Source organism: Triturus cristatus, chromosome 4_1 (assembly GCF_964204655.1).
Source record: "Triturus cristatus chromosome 4_1, aTriCri1.1, whole genome shotgun sequence".
Taxonomy (NCBI): Eukaryota; Metazoa; Chordata; class Amphibia; order Caudata; family Salamandridae; genus Triturus; species Triturus cristatus.
Window position 1 is genome coordinate 747574902 of NC_140585.1, and position 16642 is coordinate 747591543.

General features: G+C 46.6%; 1 protein-coding gene across 1 annotated transcript in view; it reads right to left on the reverse strand.

Moving 5' to 3' along the window:
* The window catches only part of SLC41A2 (solute carrier family 41 member 2), a 402292-nt gene that overhangs the window by 192189 nt on the left and 193461 nt on the right, over positions 1-16642 (reverse strand). The window lies entirely within an intron of this gene.

The window sequence follows — 16642 nt, forward strand, 5'->3', positions numbered from 1 at the left end:
AGTTCTTAAATGGTCTTTATCAAACCTTGCATTTAAAAAATGAAAAAAATATAGTACAAACATGTCTTACTAATATTTGATTCTTTCACTGTGTAATAGCAAAAAGTGTAATGTTTGTACAGTGAGAACGACATTCCTCCCGCACAACTAGTTCTGCTTCCTCCAAGGAATATCCTACATCGCAGCTCCAGTCATAAACCATGCTGCTGGTTGTTCCCAAGTGAATAGCGGAGTTGTAGATGGAGGATAGCTGTTGATAACGAGAACCTATAATCCTAATGTGTGGGTGCTCTCTTTTTATCTACCCAACTACCTCTTGGTGGCAACCATTAGGAAAGTATAGTACATATTTTCAAGAAGAGACTCGAGCCAGGCTACAAGCCATGGAAATAACTGAATGCTCAAACTTGGCAATCAAGCTATACGATACATGCGTAAACAGCAGGGCATTTTGTGTAGACAATACCATATGGGCTTTTTTCTCATCTCCAGAATTGGGACCAGGTTCTATAAAACTATATGTTATCTTTGTATTTGTGGAGTTTAAGACAAGAACATTTACTAATGCAATTGGCTGTTGTCAATACCAACACCCACAAACTTTAAGCCTTAATGTGATAATTGTTTTCACTAGGAAGAATTGCATGTTGTTTACGGTGGCTTTAAAACATCTTCCAAAGTGCTGTACACTTTCCTGGAGTGACAAAGAAGTTTATACTCTAGGAATTAAGATAAAGGGTCTTTCTGGCTCAATGGCACTGGCTTGCTCAGGAGCAGCTGCCCTCCCATTTGGTTTTGAAAGTAGCTATTTGTGAAATTCCGAACACACACACACACGAACACGCATGAACACGCATGAACACGCATGAACACGCACGAACACACACGAACACACACGAACACACACACACACACACACACACACACACACACACACACACACACACACACACACACACACACACACCACCCCCCCCACCTTTGGGAAGGCATTAAAAAACAGATTTGTTCAAGGCAGGCATCGCAAGAGTGTCTCAAATGGGGCCTATTTTTGAAATCGGAAGAATAAGGCTCTGAATTTCGATCTTATGTTGAGGTATTGTCAAACAGTCAAAGGTACTATTCAGTACTTTTTGATATAGGGCCATTTATGTGAGTCGCAAAGTACTCTGCTTTGCATATCTGCTATCCTATAAAAGGCATGTCTTGGCAGTAAGCAAAGAGGTATGTCTGTCACAGCTCTTGGGAAGCCTGCACTCTAACAGCCCCCAGTATGGCACAGTTTTAACTAGAAGCGTCAATGGGTTTCTCATAATAGGAGGGGTTAGCTTGATTAGGGCAGTTCTTGCAATACCTAAGCTGTAGTGTCTATGCCAGGAAAGCCTCAGGAAGTTGCCACTTCTTTTCTGCCTGCTGAACTTGCCATTTCTCAGCCTTCAGGTCAACTGAAAACCATTGGGTCTGGCGATATGAGAATATTTAATCACAGGTCTATTGTGTTTAAAGACAGTAGGCAATTAAGACACACTGAAGAGCGCTGCTCTAGGCTGGTAGTTAATAAGGTAGATGTCCCAAGTTTTTGAATCTCTTACACAGCCTCATCATATCTGATTTTAGACCAGACGAGGGAATGTACCACATTGATCAGTGGGGGCCAGTGAAATGACAGGTCTCACCACATTTTCCGAAATCTTCCAAGGCCTGCTGGGATGCCCAGGGACCGAGGCAGCCACACCTCCGCCCTCCATTTTGTGTAGCTCTCCACACAAAGAATCCCTTTAAGGGTTCCTGTGCCCATGCAGTAAAGCTAACACACCACCTTACTCCATACTCCCTCATTATTATTAATTCTTAGTGGACACACAATATCCACCCATGTCCCGAATGGATAGAGAGAATACCCATTTGAGAAGGACTCGAACCTCTGAACAGTAAAGGTCTCTAAGGTATCTCTCCTGAAAGGCAACAGGCAAAAAGGTTTGAACCTTGCACTAAAAGTAATGCTAATTTCTCTGAGCAGGGTGACCGGTGGCAGGACATTAGTCATTCGCCCTATGAGGGGTGCTTTCTAGATGCCCCTCCTGACCTGACCCGAGAACCATGAACTGTGGTCTCAATTCATTTGGTTAATGATGACCCTTCCTCTAACTGGAAACAGGCTTTTCTTAGCTTATTTCAGCTCTCTGGATTACCCAGGATGTTAGGGAGCCCACTGAACAGGGAGGGCGCAATATTGACTTCATTTGTGTCCCCTTTAATGAAAATCAACTCCAATGTATGCATGTCCTGTTCAGACCAGGTCTTGAATGAGTTCAGTATCCTAAATGCTGTCAAAATCTCTACTTAGTGTCAATGTTTATGACCTACAAATGCATTTACGGTACAAAAGGGGGTGGTGATGGACGGAGCATCAGAACCAATCAAACACTCACACCCAGTCAACAGATCTGGGTTTGATCCATCACCGTTCTTTAGTCCACTCTGCCACCCCAGTTCAGACATGGCCATATGCAAATCAGTCTGACCCTGTGCCTCGTGGGAACAGTCCAGCCCGAACTGCCAAGCCATGGCCTCCCTGGACCAGAAACAAGTTTCCTAGGACCGGTTTCTGGCATTTCAGCAGTCTTCAGCCAGAACATATAAACATTAAGAGTTTGACTTTTGAGATCTAGAGACAAAGCATATGTGTTCTTTTTTATAGAATTCTAGAAATGTATGTTTGTAGCACTAGTCTGAACACATGTTTAATCCAGGAATTGGATGAAACTATAATAGTAGGAAGACTTCAGTCTTTCTACTATTTTTAGAGTGCATTATTTAATTTAACGATATGTCACTCAGTAAAGGCCTGACCTTACATTGCAAGCCTTTTAAATACATTTTTGAATACAGTACAAGAAAAGATGCTGCCTGTCAATAGCTTGGACTCGCATGCATGGTTAAAGAAAATAGTGCAACGCCCCGACCATATGTTTTTTTAAAAGGCCAACAAGCGGATCATTTAGGGGAAGGTTAAATCTGTTTAAATGCATTTGTAGGTCATAAGCATTGACACTTAGACCCAATCAACAGGAGCAACTCAAAATGAATACATCAGTCAATCAAAAAAATGACAAAGAATGAAAAATTGTAAAAGACCAGGTGTACAGAATAAGTAATAGGTATTTATAGGGTATGAACAGAAATAAAACAAGGGGTAAATAACCAGCAAAATGCGCATACATTAATCTGCATGAAATGCCCTTGGAATCTGGGATGAAAACATGGATTAATGTATGAGAAGTCACCTACTTCAAGAAATTAGTCCAGCATGTAAAACAGGCAATTCACGGACGTAGGATGCAAAATGTTCTTTTGCAAAGAAGTGAAACCATCTTCGATGTTTCGGTCTCTAATGTCAGCAGTATGCAAGACCATCCTTGGTACTTGTTTTAGCTATAGGGAATTGTATCATGCGCCCCTGCTACGAAGGAGCGGTTTTAAACCACAATAAAATAAGGGGGACTCTCCACCTAGTACCGCCTCCCTAGAAACCGATTGGTTTCTTTTAAGGATTCTCACCCACTGTGTTTTCACTCCAGTGGGATGCTTCATAGAGTCCTCGTCACAGATATTCCAATCATATCTGCACAGGTTCAACATTGGATGTTCCAATCAGTTCAGCCATTGCTTTTACTTTAAAGAGAAAAATACTTAATTCTATATACTGCTAAATATTAAAAACGTGAAGCAATGTAAAACATGCGTTTCTTAATCTACATTTTCTGCCTACCACAGCTATTCAAAATGATTTTAAGGGCACCCTTAAAGTGCCACCTATTTTCTTGGAGGGGTTAGGGATCTACATGTTAAAACGGTCTCAAGTAGCCCCTTTTTATTTCCTTAAATCACTAGACAAGGTTAAAAACAGTTTGTTGATGTCTTCAGAGTTTCTATTATGTGCTCCACATCAGACTACATGCTACATAAATAGAAAGATGACCGCCATTTGGCACCACATTTCAAAGTCTCATATCCAATATGGCTGCTATGGTGCATAGCTCTAGTGTTTTGTCATTTCTAAAGAAAGGTAAATATACACCTGCTTCTAATAAGTATGGCTGTTGTCAATTACTGCTCTACACTTTCTTTATTCACATAATCAGGACCATGTTTTCTTGCGAGCCTAAATAGTTCCGATGCGCAACAGATTATTGGCCATTGTTGCCATCTCTACAAACTCATTATGAAAACACGCAGCTGATTGAATCTATGTGCATACCGCCATCACTTGAGATGATTACGCGTGCACACTTGTCAATTGAATTTTTTACTCTGTTAGCGTAGGTAAGCAATCAATTGAATTTTAACTAAGCTTCTGGCACAAATTTATATGACAATATTTCTTACTGACAAGCGTCTCACATTCAGTAGAAAATTATAGGAGTCATGATCCTCAAGCAAATATTTTAGGAAAAGTGTGCGATATCTACAAATATACATGTCATTGAAATTTAAGCTTTTTCATTTTCTAAACCCCTTGGTTCGTTCACTCAGTCGCAATTATAATTAATTGTGGACTGAAACTGAACTATCGGCTATAAGCTATCTGTTTATTAAGTGGGGTATATGTATCTATATGTATGTGAACACTTAAGACATTATTGTTTACATATCGCCCTTAGTATGCACTGCAACAAGAGTGCTTTCAAATTTAATGTGTCACAAGCACCTTTCTGATACAGGAGTAAAAATAAATTACTTACCTGTACACTGTGGTTTATCCAGTATGGATATCTTTTATAGATTAAAGTGTTTGAATCTTCCCCGTCGTCATGGTGGGAGTCCCACGGTAACAGTAAAATAGCAGTATGAAACTTTAACATTCAATCTTTTATAGATTCACATGCTTGAATCAGAATAGCAAGCAGTATCAAAGGGTCAGAGGCGGCGGGTAAGGTGAAACATCCCACAATGCGACCCAGAAAACAAAATATGAATTATATTAATAAAGAGCATATAATATTAGCACACAACAATGTATATATATATATATATATATATATATATATATATATATATATATATATATATATATATATATTAAAGCGTAAATAGAAAAATATTCGAAAAACATATTTAATGCCTATCACAATTATGTTACACTTACTTATGAGAAACATATTCTCAGGAGATCATATCTTATGCGAATAGACGTCACAGAGCAGCTTGACCAACTGCTACATCCGCCTTCTGCCAAGCATCCAGGTAGTAATGCTTTGTGAAGGTATGGACATTCGCCCATGTCGTCACCCTGCAGATATCAGGCAAGGACACTTCTGCAAATAGGGTAGAGGAAGCTGTCATCTTGAGTGTTGAGTGTGCTGCAACCTTGGAAACCAGAGGGCAGCCATACTTTTCATGGCAAAAGAGGATAGTCGATGAGACCCAGCGAGCGATAGATGCCCCGGTCAATGCCTGACCCTTCCTAGGGGCCGAGAAGGCGATGAGTAACTGAGTAGATTTTGGGAAAGGCTTAGTCCTTTGCAAGTAGAACTTTAATCACCGTTTAATGTCCAGAGAATGGTGTGCCCTCTCAGCTTGCGAAGTTGGAGCTGAAAAGAAGGAGGGCAAAACCACTGGTTCAATTAGATGAAATGCAGAAGGTACCTGGGGAATAAAAGATGGATTGGTACGAAGGATCACTTTATCTGGAAAGAACTGCAGGTAAGGTTTTGTTGTACTGAAGGCCTGAATTTCACTAATGCGCCGAGCAGAAGTTCTGGCCAATAAAAAGGCAACTTTCCTGGAGAGGTACTTCAAGTTGCACTTGTGAATTGGCTCAAAGAGTGATTTCATAAGCTGTATCTGGAGATTGCCGATAAATGCACTTTTATGGATGCATGTGCCAGACCAGCCTTGGCAAGAGATAGGGTAAAACATCCTCAGGCGGTGATGAGAGAGGATAGCAAGAATGTGTGGTCCACCAAATGCAGAATCTTTTCCACAGTAGCATTTGATCGTAGAAGGAGCTCGGGCTTTCTGTAGAATTGCTTGACATTCCTCCGAAATCGTTAGCTGTCCGAATTCTGAGAGATGAGGAGCCAAGCCGACAAGTGTAGTGAACGGATTTGAGGATGAAGCACTTGACCCTGGTTCATGTACAGAAACTTTCAATTTGGCTGGAAGAGAATTGGAGAAAACCTTGCTAGGCGATACAGCTCTATGAACCAGGACTGTCACCCCCATGATGTGATTGAATGACACAGCAAGGCTCCAGTTTAATCTTTTGCAGAACCTTTGGAATAAGAGGAAACAGAGTGAATGCGTAGGCAAACGTTTCTTCCCAAGAGAAGTAGATGGCATTTCCTAGAGAACCTGGCTGAGGAAATCTGCTGGTGTAGAATTTGTATTTTTTGTTGAGACGTAGCAAACAGATCTAGGGTTGGAAATTTGGAAACCCCCGCCCCCCCCACCAGCAAAAAACCCTTTGCAGCTGTTTGTCGTTTAACTTCCACTCGTGACACTGTTTCGTGTCTCTGCTGGAGGAATCACCCAGTCGTTCTGGACCCCTCGCACATGTTGAACCTGTATGGATATTCTATGGACTATCAGCCATTCCGAGATCTGCTGAGCCAGGGTTGAGAGGTTCTGGGATCTTGTCCTGCCTTGCTTCAGCAGTTTGAACATGGTGGTGGTGTTGTCCGTGCGAATCAGGATAGATGACTTCCTGATTCTTGGCAGGAATGCTTGGAGGCCCAGAAAAAACGCTTTCAGTTCCAAGAGGTTTATGTGACACTGATTCCTGAGCCGACCACCTTCCGTGTATCTGAAAGTCTTGCAGGTTGGCACCCCACCCATCCTTGGAAGCGTCCAATGTCATAACCAACTTTGGCTTTTTCATGAGGAAAGAGACCTTGAGAGAGATCACCTCTGACTGTCCACCAAGACATTGCTGAAACCATCACCGGAGTGATTGAAATGATGTCCTCAAATGATGCTAGAGATTGAGTCCATTGAGCATCGAGCTCCTCTTGGAGAGGTCTCATCCTTGGATGACAGTGCGGAATCAGTGGGATACAGGATGACATCATCCCGAACATTGACTTGTATGGCCTTACTGAAACTAACTTTTTTGCGGACAGACCCAGCACCGTCTTCTGCCGTCGTAATATCCTTTCTTTTGTGGGAAAAGCCTTCAAGAGCGTAGTGTCCAGAGTTGCTCCCAGAAATACTATCGACCTGGAGGGAGCCAGAGAGTATTTTTCCCGATTGATTCTGAGCCGCAGGGAGTGAAATAGCTGACCACAGGCATCTGTCGACCTTCTGGCAGTCTGGAGCGATGGATCCTTGACTAACCAGTTGTCCAGCTAAGGGAATGCCTGGTGACCGTCTCGCCTTAGGGAAGCCGTCACTGGAGCCAAACATTTGGTGAAGACTCTTGGAGCAGACTTTAACCCACTCTGAATTGATAATGGCACCCTGCCACCTCGTACCTGAGAAAACAACAATGTTTCGGATGAATGGGAACATGAAAGTACTCGTCCAGAATATCCAGAGAGGACATATAGTCCCCTGCATCCATTAGAAGCAGAACTTCCTGGAGTAATAACATTCTGTAGGATTGAGATTTGATGAACTTGTTCAATGACCTCAGATCCATTATCTGCCTCCATTTTCCCATCTTCTTCTTTACACGACTCGTACATACACGGGTGGGGGTACGACTCTACATACACGGGTGGGGGTACGACTCGTACATACACGGGTGTCCATACACGGGTGGGGGTACGACTCGTACATACACGGGTGTCCATAAACGGGTGGGGGTACGACTCGTACATACACGGGTGTACATACACGGGTGGGGGTTCGACTCGTACATACACGGGTGTACATACACGGGTGGGGGTTCGACTCGTACATACACGGGGTCTGGGGGGGTTCGGCGCGTACCGGGCCCCCAATTCCGCTCGCATCGCGCCATACTTCGCTTTTTCGGCACTTTTTGGGTGCCGTAAAAATATTGCCGTCCGGGCTGGTGTCGGTTCGAATCGTACTTCCTTGTTCGTGAAACGGAGCCTGACTGCGTCCCGACGTCACGTCGGCGCTTTCCCGGATCACATTTGTATGTACATTTTCGTCGGTCGGTGTTTTTTACGATTCGTATGGAAATGGTGTTTCCGTGCGAATCGTACTTCCATGTTTGTAATGTTTTTTTACCGGGTACGAGTCGGACGGAGAAAACCCTCCGACCGACGGTTCGTACCCGGGTTTTCCAGGATCGGAATCGGCACCATAGTGCTACACCTTCACATCCCACACGTCTTACCATTGGTTGGCTTTAGTCACACTCTCATTTGCTTGCTCCTTATTCCGATCAGATTGCCTGACTTCTATACATCTTACAGCTCACTTTTAGGGACTTTGTTCTTTCATGAAGCGATTAACCAGAGAGTGCATGCGGTTTCAGGCTCGCTTCAGGTGTCCTCCAAATTGAGACCCCCCCAACACTCTATATTTTGTGTACTTATCCCCCACACTCTTTGACACTCCTTGTTATTCTCACCCTCATGAGCTCCTTGGTCTCTTGTGTGCTTCTTCCCCATGTTGTGTTCTTCTTTCCATGTGTGTTTGTTCCTTAAGCTTCTCTCTATCACTCATGTGATCATTTTCCCCTACTCACACTGCTCGCTCTGCCCTTTCGCTCCTTCGTTATCTTCCACTCCCACAACTGTGGTCCCTTTTTTTGTTTTAAACTAGTGCCTTCGAGCTTAAAAAAAAAAAAATGCACACAGCATACATTATACCGCATGCCATTGGAAGGAAGTGTCATTGTGCTTTTCTTATTTATGTTTTTTTTAGAAATGCAGCACAGCAGTAGAGCATCAACAAACAACATTGGAAAGGCCAATAGGTAAAAAGGCCAATGTTGCTTTCACAAGTGTGAATTAAGGGAGGGGTCTATTGAGAATGGAACGCATACTCTTATTTTAATTTCACAAAACCAGTTCGATGAATTTTTGTTAAAGAAAACAACCTATCCTGGGCGGTTAATAACGAACTTGGGGTACCTCTGGCATAAAATTACATGCGCATTTTGCAGGATTTGCCTTTTTCGTGTCATAAAATATAACAGAATTATTGATGCAATAGTCTCCCCCAAGTGGTCAACAACAGAAAACAGCAATTTGGCAGTGTCTAATTAGAATAGAAAAAAGATTGCAACTTGCTCCTTAATGATATAACAGCAACAACACTACAACGACTACGTGGCCGACCACTTAGAAGAAAACCAAAGGATTTGTACATGGATCAGGCTGCAAAACTGTCCACCACAGACCACAGAGTCTACGCTACGACCCCGTTCACGCCCGCGCTGGCTGCTTTCTCTTTTCTGTCTCACTTTAAATTAATATTATTGCCTCTTGTCAAATGAATGACTCACAGCTAACCTCTTCCCACCTGCATTCTTTAAGGAAATCCTATGTTTCACAGCATCGTCTGCTGCTCAAGTACATTGAGACATTCTCAATTAAATTTGAATCTGGAATCTTCACCATTGACCTCAAAAAGTCCAACAACAAAACTTTGGTAAAATAACCTGGACTTGGTATACATTACCTTGAGAATTTTACAAACCAGAAAGGCACTCTTACATGACAAGCTGATTGATAGAAGAGCGGCTAGAGATCACAGTTAATCTAATACACCAAACTTTTTCCATATTTCTGAGCCAGTTTTCTTCCTTATTGTAAGGCCAAATAGACTCTCAGACACCTGGAATGTACTTGAAACTCAAGCAGGTCTAAACCTTGATGCTATTTTTATTCTCATGTACCTAGATATAGCCGTCCCCATGGTACATAATATGTAACATTATAGATAGCTACTAAAGGGAATGTTTTTGGCCAAGGGCTTGCGCGTGACACACAGTAGACAAGGAGATCAAAGCTCAGACTGGCTATGTCGCTGAGAATCCCAATTCAATCACAGTTTATGCTATGTAAGGCTGCCCTAGTTCATCCCCCTGCTCTTGTTAGTTGTGAAGTGGTGGAAGAGTCGTGGAGGAACCGTGCATAGCTCCTCTGCCTGAGCCCCTGTCCACGGTTACACCTAGCGTACTGCCAACAACCTCACCCCTCTAGGTATACCATCTCTCTCCCAACCAGATTAAAAAGAAAACATACCTCGGATCCTGCCATCCTTAGTATTACCAACCCCTACCCAATATTAACACAGAAACGTAGCTGGTGTCCTGTCACCCTCGCCACCACCACCACCCTCTGCATCATTCAATCTCCGAGGCCACACATTTTTACAAAATACTGTTATCATCCCATCCACGTCACTCTCTTTGCTGATTCCCCACCCCTGCCCAAATATATTACATATATATATATATATATATATATATATATATATATACACACATATACATGCCCCCCCATCACACTCTGCGTCTTCAGTCCACAGCCAGCTGTAGCCGTGGCCCCTGCTCTTCATGGCAGAGGAGGCTGGTTCTCCGTTGAAAGGCTGTCCCAGAGCAGTTGTGCAATCCCTGGCAGAATGGGTCAGCAGCGGCTGATGGCTGCCAGGCAATGTGGCAGCTGGAACATGCAGCAGGCACTGCGGAGACAGAGGAGAAGCAGGGGAGTCCAGCAGCCATCAATCCTCTGCTTGACTGGGGTCTCAGCAGACTCGGGTGGATGGAGCAACACAGGGAAGCAAGCACTTCCCAAGGTGTAGGCCCCAGACCATTACCCCTATCCTTTTGTGTGCCCCCACACTGAGTCCCCCTGATTTCCCTACCACCACATTGGCGACGAGGCAGGTGTGCATCCCGCGCATGCCCTCGCAACACATATCAGTGTTGAAGGCGCGTGCTTGCGTCCCCTGGGCCCCACGACGACTGTGAGCCACGGGCCGCGCAGTTGCAGCGCGCGGCCGGGTCGAGGAGGCGGTGTTGCTGGGTGCTGGAGGCAGGAGCGGAGCAGCAGTGAGGAGGCTGCGGAGCAGGAATGCCCTGAGAAGTGGCGGGAGCGCGTGGTGCACACTGCCGGGGGATCGGGCCTCCCTGAAGAGCGCGGCCTTCACTACAGGCACGCACAGCGCCCTGGTGCCCCTGGTGCCACAGAGACCGCCGGGTGTCCCCACGAGGGACTGGGAGTCAGTGCAAGAACGGGAGTACGGGAGGAAGCAGTTATCCCGCGTGTGTAGAGCTGCGAGGGTGGCAAGAGGGCGGAGCCAGACCCACAGTGAGTGTGGCTGGGACAGAAGAAGGCCACAAGCAGGCCAGTGATTCTTATTGCAACCCCCAGGCAGGAGAGTGGGCTGTAAGGCACTGAGGGGGTCCAGCCCCATCTGTGGACACAGTGCACGGCAGGCACTGCAGAGGCACCGGGAGAACTAGCCCACATGAGCACAGAGGCTGGTCAATCGGACAGGCAAGGGCCAAGCGTTCCAAGGGTGATGTCCGTGCTGGCTGGTGGCGAGGCCCCAGGGCCGGCAGATAACAGCTACCACATGTCGTTGAAAGTACTGCCTCCATTTAGGCAGCTAGCGGATCCGGTTACGGCTGCACCACGATGGATGGCGCAAATGGATTGGGCAATTGGAAGATTACTTTATCGCCACACGGGAGAAAGACAACGCAGTGAAACGCTCAACCATGCTTAATATGGGAGGGGAAGAATTATATGAACTTTTTCAGGACCTCCCGGATACAGGGGACAGTAATGACTACGAGAAGGCGGTCAGGGCGCTAAATCGTCACTTTGACCCGCAAGTCAACCCTGACTTCGAGCATTTCAAACTGCGCCAGGTGAAGCAGAAAGAGGAAGAGTCTGTTGACATGTTTATGCGCGCCTGTGGAAACTTGCAAGCTTGCGCGTGGTAATTGACTGGCCATTTGAGATCCGGGCGCAGCTGATACTGGGGTGCAAATCGTCTGAGCTGCGCAAACTCATATTGCGCCAACCCGGAATATCGCTGGATGACATCCTGGTTTTGGGGAGGGCCCATGAGTTGGCAGATGCTAGAGCGGAGGAGATGGAATCGCACAGGCGAGTCGGTCGGCCGCTCTGCAGCCACTCTAACCCATCCCCATCAAGGAAGAGCAGGTGGATGCCTTCCGAAGGTTCAGCGGCCGTGGAAGGGAAGGTGCCAGTGGCGGCGGTAAGCGACCGGGAAGAAAAGGATGTGGGAATTGCAGACTAGAGAGCCATCCACAGAGGGGGTGCCCAGCACACGGCAAACAATGTATGAGATGTAACAAATTCGGACACTTTGCAAAGGTTTGCATGAGTGCAATCAGATCAGCGGCAGGCGGAAGCAAACAAAGGAAGCCAAAGCAGGTGGTGCACACAGCTCAGGAAGCAGATGAGGTGGAGAGCATGTGCCAAAGAATGAACGTCACGGAAGATGATGAGGAAGACGATGCGATCGTAATCTCTCACACCGGAAGTACCAACACCAAGAAAAGACCACCATCAATGTGTCAGCTGTGGGTTGGAGATAACAGTATCAAGGCATTCATCGACACGGGAGCATCCATCAATATTCTCAACGCCACTCAATATGAGCAATTCGTGCCAAAACCAGTGCTCCTCAAGACGAAAGCCACAATTTTCACATATGGGCGGGGGGGAGGAGGAGGTCCTCATTCCCCTTCTGGGTGTGATCAAGGTGGAGGTCACACAAGGAGAAAGCTAGTCAACCACACGATTCCATGTAACGCGAGGCAAGTTCATCAGTCCCATGCGGAGTCGGTAATGGCCAAGTTTCCAGAACTGTTCAGAAGACTGGGCTGTCCAAAAGCAGAAGAGGTCAAACTCCACATAGATGACACGATAAAGCCGGTAGCCCTGATACTTCGCAGGGTACCATTCTACCTGAAGCCCTTCGTGGAGGCAGAGTTGGATCACCAGGAGAGGGACGGAGAGTGATCAAGAAAGTGTCAGGGCCTACCCCATGGGTATCCCCACTAGTGATTGCCCCCAAGCCCAAACAACCGGGGGCAATTCACCTCTGTGTGGAAATGAGATTACCAAACAAGGCTATCAAGAGAGAGCGGCATATCACGCCCACCATTGACGAGATTGTGGCGGACATCAACGGCGCTAAGTGGTTTTCCAAAGTGGACTTAAATTCCGGCTATCACCAACTTGTTCTGGAGGAGAAAAGCAGCTACCTAACCACCTTCTCAAATCACGTTGGGCTCAGAAGATTCAAGCGCCTCCGTTTCGGAGTGTCGTCGGCCGCTGAGGTCTTACAGGATGCCATCAGGGAAGCGCTATCTGACCTGGTAGTCGTTATCAATGTCAGTGATGATGTCCTAATTTTCTCCAACTCACTCGAGGAGCATCACTTAAGACTCAAGCGGCAATGCGAAGGCTCATGGAGCAGGGTTTGACTCTACATAAAGGAAAATGTGAATTCTACACGAAAGTGGGGTTCTTCGGTTACCGGTTTTCCGCTCAAGGGTTGCAAGTGGATCCTAACAAGGTGAAGGCTATCCATGCTGCGGCGACACCCCAAAATCAGTCTGCGGTGAGGAGCTTCCTAGGAATGGCAAATTACTGTGGCAGATTTATACCAAACATAGCCTCACTTTCAGAGCCGCTCAGAGCTCTCACGAAGAAGGACGTCAGATGACGCTGGTCCAGCGTGGAGTCAAAAGCGTTCTCAGACATCAAAGGATCGCTATTGCACGGGGCAACGGTGGCATACTTCAAGCCAGGGCAGCCGACGGAGTTGGTGGTAGATGCCAGTCCGTTGGGGCTGGGAGCGGTACTGCTACAACAAAACCTAGGTGAAGAGTGGTTACCCATCACGTATGCCAGCCGCACACTCACGGCGGTGGAAACCAGGTATGCCCAGATTTAAAGAGAGGCACTGGCGATAAGGTGGGCATGCCAAACTTTTTGACATTTATTGGTGTGGCCACAGCTTCACAGTGGTTACCGATCACAAGCCACTCGTACACCTGGTGGTGGGCCGTCAAGGATCGAGAGATGGGCATTCCAAATTCAGCACAATAAATTTGAAGTGGTCTACCGCCCCAGAGTTAATAACCCGGCAGATTACCTATCCAGACATTCAATTGCCGGCGGCCGGAGGCCCCTCCGGAGGTTGACGAAGGCTCGTAATCCTTCGTTCAGCAGATTGTGGACGCGGCGTGTCCGCGTGCACTGTCAGTGAAGAAAATTGTACAACCCACCAACGAAGACGCCTGCCTCCAAGCAGTCAAGAAAACACTGCACACGCACCAATGGAAAACTTTCCTCCAAGGGTCCCACAGGTTGACAGACTAGGGACGGGAGGCGAGGCTCGGACTGTGGAGATGTCGTGAGGAGCTGAGTGAAGGGTGCGAAGGAGTGATCCAACGGGGGACGCGCTTGGTAATACCTTCCAAGCTCTGGAGGAGGACGGTGGACCTTGCCCATCAAGGACACCAAGGAATCGAGAAGACCTAGGCTCGCATCAGATCCAAGGTGTGGTTCACCGGCATTGATCGGATGATGGAAGAAAAAGTAAGGGGTTGCCATGCGTGTCTGATAACCGGAGCGGAACCGCCAACCCTCCCAATAATCACAGAGGCACCCAGCACCACACCCTGGGCCAACATCAGCATGGACTTTGGGAGTCTCCTGGAAGGGAGGCACATTGTTGTCATGAACAGCTATTCCAAATTCCCGGTGGTGGAAGTGGTGCACTCGACAGCATTTGAGGGGCTGAAGCCCGTCCTGGAGAAAACCTTTGCGCTGCTGGGAATGCCCAAGGAGGTACGCACTGACAATGGGCCATCCTTCCAGGGGCAGGAATTGCAAGTGTACACGAGTCTACACAACATCAGTCATCGCAAGATAACGCCTCAGTGGCCCCAAGCTAACGGCGATGTACAGAGGTTCATGAGAACCGTGAACAAGGCCCTACGGATCGGAGTGGACCAAGAAGATCTCAAAGGGTGCCTGCATAGATTCCTATGTGCATATCGTCAGACCCCTCACTCCACAACAGGATGTGCTCTCAGTGACCTGCTGATGCAGTGAGCAAAGAGAGACACAGTGCCCACAAGCAAGCGATGAGTACCCGCTGTTCTGGACAGCAGCCAAACACAAGCCAAACGACAGCAAACTAATGAAAAGCAAGTCAGGAGCGGTGAGGCAGGAACTGCCATCTTTGCAGAGGAGATCAAGTGGTTGTGAAAAACCGACATCCAGGCTCTAAGTTCTGAACCCCGTTCAAGAAGGAACCATGGGAGATGGTCCGAGTGCAGGGATCAATGATTACTGCCAGGAGAGGAGGAAATCAAATAGCCAGAAATGCTTCGTGGTTAAAGAAAGTGACTGGCCCTGTGCCAGTTCGGACCGAAGAAACGGAGCTCCGGAGAGATGTGAGCTCTTCCCTGGAGGAAAAAAACGCCCGGGTGCCAGAGATGGATGAATCCCGGGGCGGAAAGGAGAGTCCCATGATATGGGCTGCCTACAGAAGCAAGCCCGGGCACAGAAGAGAGCATCACCCCCAGAGGACGCCCTTACCGGCTAAGAGACAATCCCCAGCCCAGTACCAGGTTGAAGGACTTTGTGTAAAAGTGAACCCGAGAACATTGCTGGTGATTGGACATTCAGCATTTTTAAGTTTGTTATTTTCGTCTGTTATGTTTCATTCTTTATTTTAGTTTGTTGTTTGGCCACCCGTTAGTTAGATGGGATGTAGTGAGCCACCCGGCTCATACAACACAATGTTGCCACTTCAACTCCCTGGACCGGGCGCTGACCGGGGAGTATAAATAAATGTCGACATCAGCGATCGTGGCTGACAGCACGGACCTGAACTTGAGAATGGCCGTGTCTTCATTTATGGTGCCCACGGCGTAGGCCCCAGACCATTACCCCTACCCTCTTATGTGCCCCCACACTGCGAGTCCCCCTTACTTCCCGACCACTACACCAAGCATAACAATAATATGAACAGGTTGTTTTGTATATAGTGATACATTAATGACACTTTACATTTTTAGATCTCTGAAGGATGAAAGGCTGACATGGCCTTGCCGGGGTTCCAAATTAAGACCTAAAGGTCACAGCAGATTTCAGTAAAGAGTTTAGCACACTAACCTTTTATACTGGTCTGCATCATCCAACTCTCCTCCTGCATCTCTTGAAGCATGGCATACAAGACAAGGCCTCTAGCTCATTACTACACTCATTTCAGAACATGTCCACATCACCTCTTTCCCCTCCTACCTGCGCCCTATTCTGTCCTTCAAGGGTCTGCTATTGACCCTCATGTCACATTTATTTTGCCCTGAGGCCTTATTAGTTCAACTATGCAGATAACACTAAAATCATCTCGAAATTTGAACAATAATCCAAGGTGGGCATTTGCACGTTAGGCCACGTCATTGAGCAACTGAAGAACCAGGAAACACCTTAAATCAACAGAAAAAAAGGCTGAAATTCTGTAATGCAGCACCTGGTCTTACGTCGAACTGGTAACAGTCGTTCCAGGTCTGGCGAAATAATGAAAATTACACTCCAGGCCACTTGTAATCAGTGTCTGAGTCGGCCTGTGGTGTCAAGGATAGGTTGGTCTGCAAAGTTACACGTTTGTCACGGACTTTGATGAAGAAGGGAGAGGTCAATTTGCACGCCTTGGC